Raw genomic sequence first — 13,142 nt, 5'->3', positions numbered from 1 at the left:
TAAAAATGACAAAAATGACAAAAATGACAAAAATGACAAAAATGACAAAAATGACAAAAATGACAAAAATGACAAAAATGACAAAAATGACAAAAATGACAAAAATGACAAAAATGACAAAAATGACAAAAATGACAAAAATGACAAAAATGACAAAAATGACAAAAATGACAAAAATGACAAAAATGACAAAAATGACAAAAATGACAAAAATGACAAAAATGACAAAAATGACAAAAATGACAAAAATGACAAAAATGACAAAAATGACAAAAATGACAAAAATGACAAAAATGACAAAAATGACAAAAATGACAAAATGACAAAAATGACAAAAATGACAAAAATGACAAAAATGACAAAAATGACAAAAATGACAAAAATGACAAAAATGACAAAAATGACAAAAATGACAAAAATGACAAAATGACAAAAATGACAAAAATGACAAAAATGACAAAAATGACAAAAATGACAAAAATGACAAAAATGACAAAAATGACAAAAATGACAAAAATGACAAAAATGACAAAAAATGACAAAAATGACAAAAATGACAAAAATGACAAAAATGACAAAAATGACAAAAATGACAAAAATGACAAAAATGACAAAAATGACAAAATGACAAAAATGACAAAAATGACAAAAATGACAAAAATGACAAAAATGACAAAAATGACAAAAATGACAAAAATGACAAAAATGACAAAAATGACAAAAATGACAAAAATGACAAAAATGACAAAAATGACAAAAATGACAAAAATGACAAAAATGACAAAAATGACAAAAATGACAAAAATGACAAAAATGACAAAAATGACAAAAATGACAAAAATGACAAAAATGACAAAAATGACAAAAATGACAAAAATGACAAAAATGACAAAAATGACAAAAATGACAAAAATGACAAAAATGACAAAAATGACAAAAATGACAAAAATGACAAAAATGACAAAAATGACAAAAATGACAAAAATGACAAAAATGACAAAATGACAAAAATGACAAAAATGACAAAAATGACAAAAATGACAAAAATGACAAAAATGACAAAAATGACAAAAATGACAAAAATGACAAAAATGACAAAAATGACAAAAATGACAAAAATGACAAAAATGACAAAAATGACAAAAATGACAAGAATGACAAAATGACAAAAATGACAAAAATGACAAAAATGACAAAAATGACAAAAATGACAAAAATGACAAAAATGACAAAAATGACAAAAATGACAAAAATGACAAAAATGACAAAAATGACAAAAATGACAAAAATGACAAAAATGACAAAAATGACAAAAATGACAAAAATGACAAAAATGACAAAAATGACAAAAATGACAAAAATGACAAAAATGACAAAAATGACAAAAATGACAAAAATGACAAAAATGACAAAAATGACAAAAATGACAAAAATGACAAAAATGACAAAAATGACAAAAATGACAAAAATGACAAAAATGACAAAAATGACAAAAATGACAAAAATGACAAAAATGACAAAAATGACAAAAATGACAAAAATGACAAAAATGACAAAAATGACAAAAATGACAAAAATGACAAAAATGACAAAAATGACAAAAATGACAAAAATGACAAAAATGACAAAAATGACAAAAATGACAAAAATGACAAAAATGACAAAAATGACAAAAATGACAAAAATGACAAAAATGACAAAAATGACAAAAATGACAAAAATGACAAAAATGACAAAAATGACAAAAATGACAAAAATGACAAAAATGACAAAAATGACAAAATGACAAAAATGACAAAAATGACAAAAATGACAAAAATGACAAAAATGACAAAAATGACAAAATGACAAGAATGACAAAATGACAAAATGACAAAAATGACAAAAATGACAAAAATGACAAAAATGACAAAATGACAAAAATGACAAAAATGACAAAAATGACAAAAATGACAAAAATGACAAAAATGACAAAAATGACAAAATGACAAAAATGACAAAAATGACAAAAATGACAAAATGACAAAAATGACAAAAATGACAAAAATGACAAAAATGACAAAAATGACAAAAATGACAAAAATGACAAAAATGACAAAAATGACAAAAATGACAAAAATGACAAAAATGACAAAAATGACAAAAATGACAAAAATGACAAAAATGACAAAAATGACAAAAATGACAAAAATGACAAAAATGACAAAAATGACAAAAATGACAAAAATGACAAAAATGACAAAAATGACAAAAATGACAAAAATGACAAAAATGACAAAAATGACAAAAATGACAAAATGACAAAAATGACAAAAATGACAAAAATGACAAAAATGACAAAAATGACAAAAATGACAAAAATGACAAAAATGACAAAAATGACAAAAATGACAAAAATGACAAAAATGACAAAAATGACAAAAATGACAAAAATGACAAAAATGACAAAAATGACAAAAATGACAAAAATGACAAAAATGACAAAAATGACAAAAATGACAAAATGACAAAAATGACAAAAATGACAAAAATGACAAAAATGACAAAAATGACAAAAATGACAAAAATGACAAAAATGACAAAAATGACAAAAATGACAAAAATGACAAAAATGACAAAAATGACAAAAATGACAAAAATGACAAAAATGACAAAAATGACAAAAATGACAAAAATGACAAAAATGACAAAAATGACAAAAATGACAAAAATGACAAAAATGACAAAAATGACAAAAATGACAAAAATGACAAAAATGACAAAAATGACAAAAATGACAAAAATGACAAAAATGACAAAAATGACAAAAATGACAAAAATGACAAAAATGACAAAAATGACAAAAATGACAAAAATGACAAAATGACAAAAATGACAAAAATGACAAAAATGACAAAAATGACAAAAATGACAAAAATGACAAAAATGACAAAAATGACAAAAATGACAAAAATGACAAAAATGACAAAAATGACAAAAATGACAAAAATGACAAAAATGACAAAAATGACAAAAATGACAAAAATGACAAAAATGACAAAAATGACAAAAATGACAAAAATGACAAAAATGACAAAAATGACAAAAATGACAAAAATGACAAAAATGACAAAAATGACAAAAATGACAAAAATGACAAAAATGACAAAAATGACAAAAATGACAAAAATGACAAAATGACAAAAATGACAAAAATGACAAAAATGACAAAAATGACAAAAATGACAAAAATGACAAAAATGACAAAAATGACAAAAATGACAAAAATGACAAAAATGACAAAAATGACAAAAATGACAAAAATGACAAAAATGACAAAAATGACAAAATGACAAAAATGACAAAAATGACAAAAATGACAAAAATGACAAAAATGACAAAAATGACAAAATGACAAAAATGACAAAAATGACAAAAATGACAAAAATGACAAAAATGACAAAAATGACAAAAATGACAAAAATGACAAAAATGACAAAAATGACAAAAATGACAAAAATGACAAAAATGACAAAAATGACAAAAATGACAAAAATGACAAAAATGACAAAAATGACAAAAATGACAAAAATGACAAAAATGACAAAAATGACAAAAATGACAAAAATGACAAAAATGACAAAAATGACAAAAATGACAAAAATGACAAAAATGACAAAAATGACAAAAATGACAAAAATGACAAAAATGACAAAAATGACAAAAATGACAAAAATGACAAAAATGACAAAAATGACAAAAATGACAAAAATGACAAAAATGACAAAAATGACAAAAATGACAAAAATGACAAAAATGACAAAAATGACAAAAATGACAAAAATGACAAAAATGACAAAAATGACAAAAATGACAAAAATGACAAAAATGACAAAATGACAAAAATGACAAAAATGACAAAAATGACAAAAATGACAAAAATGACAAAAATGACAAAATGACAAAAATGACAAAAATGACAAAAATGACAAAAATGACAAAAATGACAAAAATGACAAAAATGACAAAAATGACAAAAATGACAAAAATGACAAAAATGACAAAAATGACAAAAATGACAAAATGACAAAAATGACAAAATGACAAAATGACAAAAATGACAAAAATGACAAAAATGACAAAAATGACAAAAAATGACAAAAATGACAAAAATGACAAAAATGACAAAAATGACAAAAATGACAAAAATGACAAAAATGACAAAAATGACAAAAATGACAAAAATGACAAAAATGACAAAAATGACAAAAATGACAAAAATGACAAAATGACAAAATGACAAAATGACAAAAATGACAAAAATGACAAAAATGACAAAAATGACAAAAATGACAAAAATGACAAAAATGACAAAAATGACAAAAATGACAAAAATGACAAAAATGACAAAAATGACAAAAATGACAAAAATGACAAAAATGACAAAAATGACAAAAATGACAAAAATGACAAAAATGACAAAAATGACAAAAATGACAAAAATGACAAAAATGACAAAAATGACAAAAATGACAAAAATGACAAAAATGACAAAAATGACAAAAATGACAAAAATGACAAAAATGACAAAAATGACAAAAATGACAAAAATGACAAAAATGACAAAAATGACAAAAATGACAAAAATGACAAAAATGACAAAAATGACAAAATGACAAAAATGACAAAAATGACAAAAATGACAAAAATGACAAAAATGACAAAAATGACAAAAATGACAAAAATGACAAAAATGACAAAAATGACAAAAATGACAAAAATGACAAAAATGACAAAAATGACAAAAATGACAAAAATGACAAAAATGACAAAAATGACAAAAATGACAAAAATGACAAAAATGACAAAAATGACAAAAATGACAAAAATGACAAAAATGACAAAAATGACAAAAATGACAAAAATGACAAAAATGACAAAAATGACAAAAATGACAAAAATGACAAAAATGACAAAAATGACAAAAATGACAAAAATGACAAAAATGACAAAAATGACAAAAATGACAAAAATGACAAAAATGACAAAAATGACAAAAATGACAAAAATGACAAAAATGACAAAAATGACAAAAATGACAAAAATGACAAAAATGACAAAAATGACAAAAATGACAAAAATGACAAAAATGACAAAAATGACAAAAATGACAAAAATGACAAAAATGACAAAAATGACAAAAATGACAAAAATGACAAAAATGACAAAAATGACAAAAATGACAAAAATGACAAAAATGACAAAAATGACAAAAATGACAAAAATGACAAAAATGACAAAAATGACAAAAATGACAAAAATGACAAAAATGACAAAAATGACAAAAATGACAAAAATGACAAAAATGACAAAAATGACAAAAATGACAAAAATGACAAAAATGACAAAAATGACAAAAATGACAAAAATGACAAAAATGACAAAAATGACAAAAATGACAAAAATGACAAAAATGACAAAAATGACAAAAATGACAAAAATGACAAAAATGACAAAAATGACAAAAATGACAAAAATGACAAAAATGACAAAAATGACAAAAATGACAAAAATGACAAAAATGACAAAAATGACAAAAATGACAAAAATGACAAAAATGACAAAAATGACAAAAATGACAAAAATGACAAAAATGACAAAAATGACAAAAATGACAAAAATGACAAAAATGACAAAAATGACAAAAATGACAAAAATGACAAAAATGACAAAAATGACAAAAATGACAAAAATGACAAAAATGACAAAAATGACAAAAATGACAAAAATGACAAAAATGACAAAAATGACAAAAATGACAAAAATGACAAAAATGACAAAAATGACAAAAATGACAAAAATGACAAAAATGACAAAAATGACAAAAATGACAAAAATGACAAAAATGACAAAAATGACAAAAATGACAAAAATGACAAAAATGACACAAATGACAAAAATGACAAAAATGACAAAAATGACAAAAATGACAAAAATGACAAAAATGACAAAAATGACAAAAATGACAAAAATGACAAAAATGACAAAAATGACAAAAATGACAAAAATGACAAAAATGACAAAAATGACAAAAATGACAAAAATGACAAAAATGACAAAAATGACAAAAATGACAAAAATGACAAAAATGACAAAAATGACAAAAATGACAAAAATGACAAAAATGACAAAAATGACAAAAATGACAAAAATGACAAAAATGACAAAAATGACAAAAATGACAAAAATGACAAAAATGACAAAAATGACAAAAATGACAAAATGACAAAAATGACAAAAATGACAAAAATGACAAAAATGACAAAAATGACAAAAATGACAAAAATGACAAAAATGACAAAAATGACAAAAATGACAAAAATGACAAAAATGACAAAAATGACAAAAATGACAAAAATGACAAAAATGACAAAAATGACAAAAATGACAAAAATGACAAAAATGACAAAAATGACAAAAATGACAAAAATGACAAAAATGACAAAAATGACAAAAATGACAAAAATGACAAAAATGACAAAAATGACAAAAATGACAAAAATGACAAAAATGACAAAAATGACAAAAATGACAAAAATGACAAAAATGACAAAAATGACAAAAATGACAAAAATGACAAAAATGACAAAAATGACAAAAATGACAAAAATGACAAAAATGACAAAAATGACAAAAATGACAAAAATGACAAAAATGACAAAAATGACAAAAATGACAAAAATGACAAAAATGACAAAAATGACAAAAATGACAAAAATGACAAAAATGACAAAAATGACAAAAATGACAAAAATGACAAAAATGACAAAAATGACAAAAATGACAAAAATGACAAAAATGACAAAAATGACAAAAATGACAAAAATGACAAAAATGACAAAAATGACAAAAATGACAAAAATGACAAAAATGACAAAAATGACAAAAATGACAAAAATGACAAAAATGACAAAAATGACAAAAATGACAAAAATGACAAAAATGACAAAAATGACAAAAATGACAAAAATGACAAAAATGACAAAAATGACAAAAATGACAAAAATGACAAAAATGACAAAAATGACAAAAATGACAAAAATGACAAAAATGACAAAAATGACAAAAATGACAAAAATGACAAAAATGACAAAAATGACAAAAATGACAAAAATGACAAAAATGACAAAAATGACAAAAATGACAAAAATGACAAAAATGACAAAAATGACAAAAATGACAAAAATGACAAAAATGACAAAAATGACAAAAATGACAAAAATGACAAAAATGACAAAAATGACAAAAATGACAAAAATGACAAAAATGACAAAAATGACAAAAATGACAAAAATGACAAAAATGACAAAAATGACAAAAATGACAAAAATGACAAAAATGACAAAAATGACAAAAATGACAAAAATGACAAAAATGACAAAAATGACAAAAATGACAAAAATGACAAAAATGACAAAAATGACAAAAATGACAAAAATGACAAAAATGACAAAAATGACAAAAATGACAAAAATGACAAAAATGACAAAAATGACAAAAATGACAAAAATGACAAAAATGACAAAAATGACAAAAATGACAAAAATGACAAAAATGACAAAAATGACAAAAATGACAAAAATGACAAAAATGACAAAAATGACAAAAATGACAAAAATGACAAAAATGACAAAAATGACAAAAATGACAAAAATGACAAAAATGACAAAAATGACAAAAATGACAAAAATGACAAAAATGACAAAAATGACAAAAATGACAAAAATGACAAAAATGACAAAAATGACAAAAATGACAAAAATGACAAAAATGACAAGAATGACAAAAATGACAAAAATGACACAAATGACAAAAATGACAAGAATGACAAGAATGACAAAAATGACAAAACTGACAAAAATGACAAAAAATGACAAAAATGACAAAAATGACAAAAATGACAAAAATGACAAAAATAACAAAAATGACAAAAATGACAAAAATGACAAAAATGACAAAAATGACAAAAATGACAAAAATGACAAAAATGACAAAAATGACAAAAATGACAAAAATGACAAAAATGACAAAAATGACAAAAATGACAAAAATGACAAAAATGACAAAAATGACAAAAATGACAAAAATGACAAAAATGACAAAAATGACAAAAATGACAAAAATGACAAAAATGACAAAAATGACAAAAATGACAAAAATGACAAAAATGACAAAAATGACAAAAATGACAAAAATGACAAAAATGACAAAAATGACAAAAATGACAAAAATGACAAAAATGACAAAAATGACAAAAATGACAAAAATGACAAAAATGACAAAAATGACAAAAATGACAAAAATGACAAAAATGACAAAAATGACAAAAATGACAAAAATGACAAAAATGACAAAAATGACAAAAATGACAAAAATGACAAAAATGACAAAAATGACAAAAATGACAAAAATGACAAAAATGACAAAAATGACAAAAATGACAAAAATGACAAAAATGACAAAAATGACAAAAATGACAAAAATGACAAAAATGACAAAAATGACAAAAATGACAAAAATGACAAAAATGACAAAAATGACAAAAATGACAAAAATGACAAAAATGACTTTACTGACTAAATTGACAAAAATGGGAAAAAAAATTTAAATTATTTTTTATTTAAAAAAAATTTAGGTTTATGCTTTATATCACACTTAGAAATCTGAAGCAGTATTTTCTAAGCTTTAGTTCTTAATAATTTCTTAATCTATATATTCTATTTGAGTTTTATAGTACCTGTATTTTTCTAACGTTCATTCATAGTATGAATATTTGATGTGATAAATATGAAACGAAAACTTTTTTGAATAGGATTGAATATTTGAATTGTTATTTTTAGATTTGAATAATGCAGTTCATTTTGTGTTTCATAACTTATTTTGGAATGGTGGAAAATTGATGATGAAATAAATTCACGCAAGAGAATCCTCAGTTTAATTTATTCCCTCATTTCTTATTTTGCAATCTTATCATGGATTCTTTTTAAATAAAAGTGAAAACAGCATTGCATTTAATGCTATAGATTTTTAAATTAGTTTAGATAAGCATAAAATGGAATGAAGTTTTTATCAATTTACAACATTCTGTGTAATAAATTTTTTATTTTGTGGAAGAAAAAACCAAGAATACATGGATTACGATGTTTTCCATCCAAAAAAGAATGAAATCGTCTGCTGGGCGATAATGAACCTAATTTTCTACCCAACACCATTTTTGATCACGTTCATCGACTTTGACGAAACTTGGCCAGGGAATTTAATCAAACATTTTGACATCTTTGGACCGAATTTCAAGATTTTTCAATGAAAATTGTCGAAGATACAGCAAATTTGGTGAAGCAATTCCAAATGTTATTTTGTTTAAGAAAGGAAATTTTTGTTGAAAGCTCTCAAAACATATTTAAATTGTTTGATTGTGATATCGGCTTAAAATTTAGATACCTACGCCATGGTAAATATTGTCTAAGCTCATTGCCTATTCAAAAAGTTTCAAATAAACCTTTGAACGAGAAAAATTGATTTCTTTTGAGTGGGAGGAAAATTAAACATTCATTAAATTATGAGAGAAGTATTTGTTTGATCTGAGTTCATTTTTTTCCTTCAGATCGATTTTATGATTTTTATTTACTCTAGTATTTAAATGTTTTTTTTAAATTAAAATTTAGTATGTTTCGATAAAATTAATTAAGAGTCAAGAAATGACTTTGGGATGCATATTGACAAAATCGGAACTTGCCTTAAAAAATTCACCAAGAAAAGTAACAATTATTTAAAATTTATCATAAGATATCAACCAATTTTAACCCTACGTTTAGAAGATTTTTTTTAAAACCGGAAATTTTCAACAAAAAATCATACACACTAAAGAAAGTAAGTTATCGCTTTTTTTGTCATACATACATATCTATTGTGAAATTGTTACTAAAACAAAATAATTAAACAAAATTAGAATGAATCAGAAAACATTTTAAAGTTATTGCAATGAAAAAAAGGAAGGTGAGAAAGTCTGACTGCTTTTTCTACTGAAATATTCAAATAAATCACAAATCTGGTTCTAAAAAGTTCATAAATTTCATAAAAACATTCATTTAAATATTGTTCTCTATATTAACGTGCCATTTAGGTTTTGAGTTATTGGACTTTTCCATTATAATACCATATTAAATGAAATTCAGCAACAATACTTTTCATTCAAGTGTTGTTTTCGAGTTGAATTGAAATTGCAACAATATTTAGGTTCCGCAGCTGTGTGAGCTTCTAATGCAATAATAATCATACGAGTCGGAAACATTTTACGCCTCAAGTCATCTATTGTATGAAGCCAATTAGCCGAACAAACTATCGATTATTTGACGATAAGCGTGCAGCTGATAAGAGGTTTCATTGTGGCAGAGAAATCGATAGTTTCCGGAAGAACCTAATCAGTGCATGCCTCGAGTTATTAAGAGACAACTAATATTGAACTAAACTTCTGTTTGTCAGAACTTTATCTTAGCTTACCTATACATGAGGTAAATTTTATTAAAATCGATATCAAAAATATATTTTTTAACAATCTTAAAAATGATAAAAAAAGTAATAAAAGAATATCTTAAACAACTACTCGAAGAATGGATCCTTCCAACTCTACAATAATTTGGTCGATCGGAAGAATCGATCTTCAAAATGATCTCAAGGTTCTTTCCTCACTCGGAGAAAGTAGGGCAAGCGATTGTGCAATGTTATGAAACTAACTCGTGTGTATTCTTGAGCCAGACGCCATGAGTCATCCACAGTTCTGTCAAGACTTGAACAATCATGTGTAGACAAGTTAAAGCCTGTCATTTTTTTGTTTCTACACGAGTGTTCTGAGGTTTCAGCGCAGGGTTATCAAAGGTCATCGTTACGGCACGAGTTTGTGATGAATACCCAATACCCATAATAAAAAGAATCTCATTGTTAGCCGTCATTAGATAATCATATGTTATTTTAGGAATTTGAATAGAATTTCCCACGTCACTTGGAACCACCCCTTTTTCGGGAGGTGTCGGAAATCAAAACAAAAACAACTTTCGATAGGGCGGCAGCCGGCCATTGAACGACTCAATCACAACATTCACAAACGAATCGAACCGTGTAGTTTGTTGATTAGGAAAAGCACTGAAAAAAAAAATAGAACCACGCCAATCGGCTGAGTCACGTTTCGCGATTGTCACTGATCAGCTCGAGCGCAACGTGACATGGGGCTAACTTTTAATCAAATTGCTACTAACTAGGTATAGTTCTGAAGAAGGAAAAAAAAACAAAACAGCAAAACAAAACGCCGGCCGGTTCCAGCCGGTCCAAAGTACCCCCAGTTGGTAAACATTAGCTCACACTGACGCAAATCCGTGCAACTGTGGTGAAATTCTATCCCTGTAGTGGGGCTTCCTATTGACTGACTTCGAGGGCAGATTGCACCCGATCTCTGGATAGGGTCGTCAAAATGAAGAATCAGAAAGCTCAAGTTAGTTTAGTTTTTTTCTAGAGAGTTTTTGGGGCACTTTGAGGTGTGCCAGCCAAAAAACGAAATATGGTCTCGATAAATCTAACATCAGTTTTTGACGGTCTCCAAACCAGTCGTTTTAGTATCCATCTTAAATCATTGAACTCTAAATGCTTCAATAACATAGTTTTGCCAACATTATAGTAATTTGATTATTAAAAAAAAACATATTCGAGCTCCATGGCATGGCTAAGTAGATGAAGATCCACATCGCCATCGTTTGCTACTCCGTGATTGATCGAGGCCATCAATTTTTTGCAAGGGCCAAAAGAATGCAGCTTGGGATTAGCCAGTCAGTCTCAATGCAGAAAACTCATGCTTTCTCTTAAAAAAAAATTTCAATAACGGCCCCAGCCACGTTCTAGTAGTCAATGACGAATAAAGGAAGGATTTCTAGTAAAATACTTTTAAGAATCAACCATAAATTTGTTATTTCAGTTGTCTTCAAAAGCTTGTTTTGAAAAACTTTGAAACCACAGACATATACAGACAGCACACTCTTCTCCAGTTTTTAGCAATTTTTATGGGCAACGTCGGCATCAGAGGCGCACCGATCCTAGAATTTATCTTACATCATCATAGTCTATGTTCTATGATGATGCTTCGGACGCATCTCAGAGCATGATGAACCTAGATATGGTGGTCTCACTTTGGCAAAAAGTAGACGAGGGTTGGATGCGGCGGTGGGGACTAAACGCAGCCGAAATTTGACAGCGGGCTGTTGGCTGGGCTGCTGACTGGCTGGGATGCCAGGTGCTCTGATTTCTGTAAAACACGGAGTTTTGCCAATTATCAATATATTGCTCAAATAAAGATTTCGCCATGATTTTTGCAAATATAATCCATAGAAGCGAAAAAATTCTTCCGGCTGAGTTCCGGGCTGGTAAGCAAAGCTGGAAGACGTTGAACCAATAGACGATGGTGCCAGTTTTGTCGGTAGCAATGAGTAACAATAATTATCCATTACTTTATGACAAATTTATGCTTATTCAACACTATTTTCTTCCAAGAGCTGTCTGGAAGCAGCAGAAACTTATCGAATTGGATGGTAACATGGCGAGGTATGACATTCCACTATCCTGCAGGAATATCTGATCTTCATCGAGATGAAACAGCTGCTTCAGGAGGACCTCCGTCTGTTTCCATCGCTGCTCCAGAAGATCCAATCGAGTAATCCGGATCTGATGAGTACACGGAGAAAAAAGTATAGTTTTGCCAACAATATTCCGCCTATATTCAACTGTATTTCTGATTATTTCTCGGCTAACTATAAATCTGAAGATTTAAACTATATATATAATTGATTATCTGATTGATATTTTGCGTTTCATATTACTTATAATAGAGTCAATTATAGTTGTATGATTGATTTTATTCATTCAACTATAAATACATTAGATTCAACTATAATCGTATGATTGAGGTTGTGCATTCAACTATAAATATAATAAATTCAATTATACTGGTAAAGTTGATTTAATTGTAAATATAATAGATTCAATTAAATTTCTATGATTGATTTTTATCGTTTAACTATAGATATTGTAGAATCAAATTACGTTTATTTTGATAGTCATCA

The 13,142-nt window shown here is 26.1% G+C and overlaps 1 protein-coding gene across 3 annotated transcripts in view; it reads right to left on the bottom strand.

Moving 5' to 3' along the window:
- LOC129750963 (opsin, ultraviolet-sensitive) overlaps nucleotides 1-13,142 on the bottom strand; it is a 422,334-nt gene that overhangs the window by 60,118 nt on the left and 349,074 nt on the right. The window lies entirely within an intron of this gene.

The sequence above is a fragment of the Uranotaenia lowii genome, chromosome 3, assembly GCF_029784155.1.
Source record: "Uranotaenia lowii strain MFRU-FL chromosome 3, ASM2978415v1, whole genome shotgun sequence".
Lineage (NCBI taxonomy): Eukaryota > Metazoa > Arthropoda > Insecta > Diptera > Culicidae > Uranotaenia > Uranotaenia lowii.
This window is presented reverse-complemented; position numbering and strand designations above follow the sequence as displayed.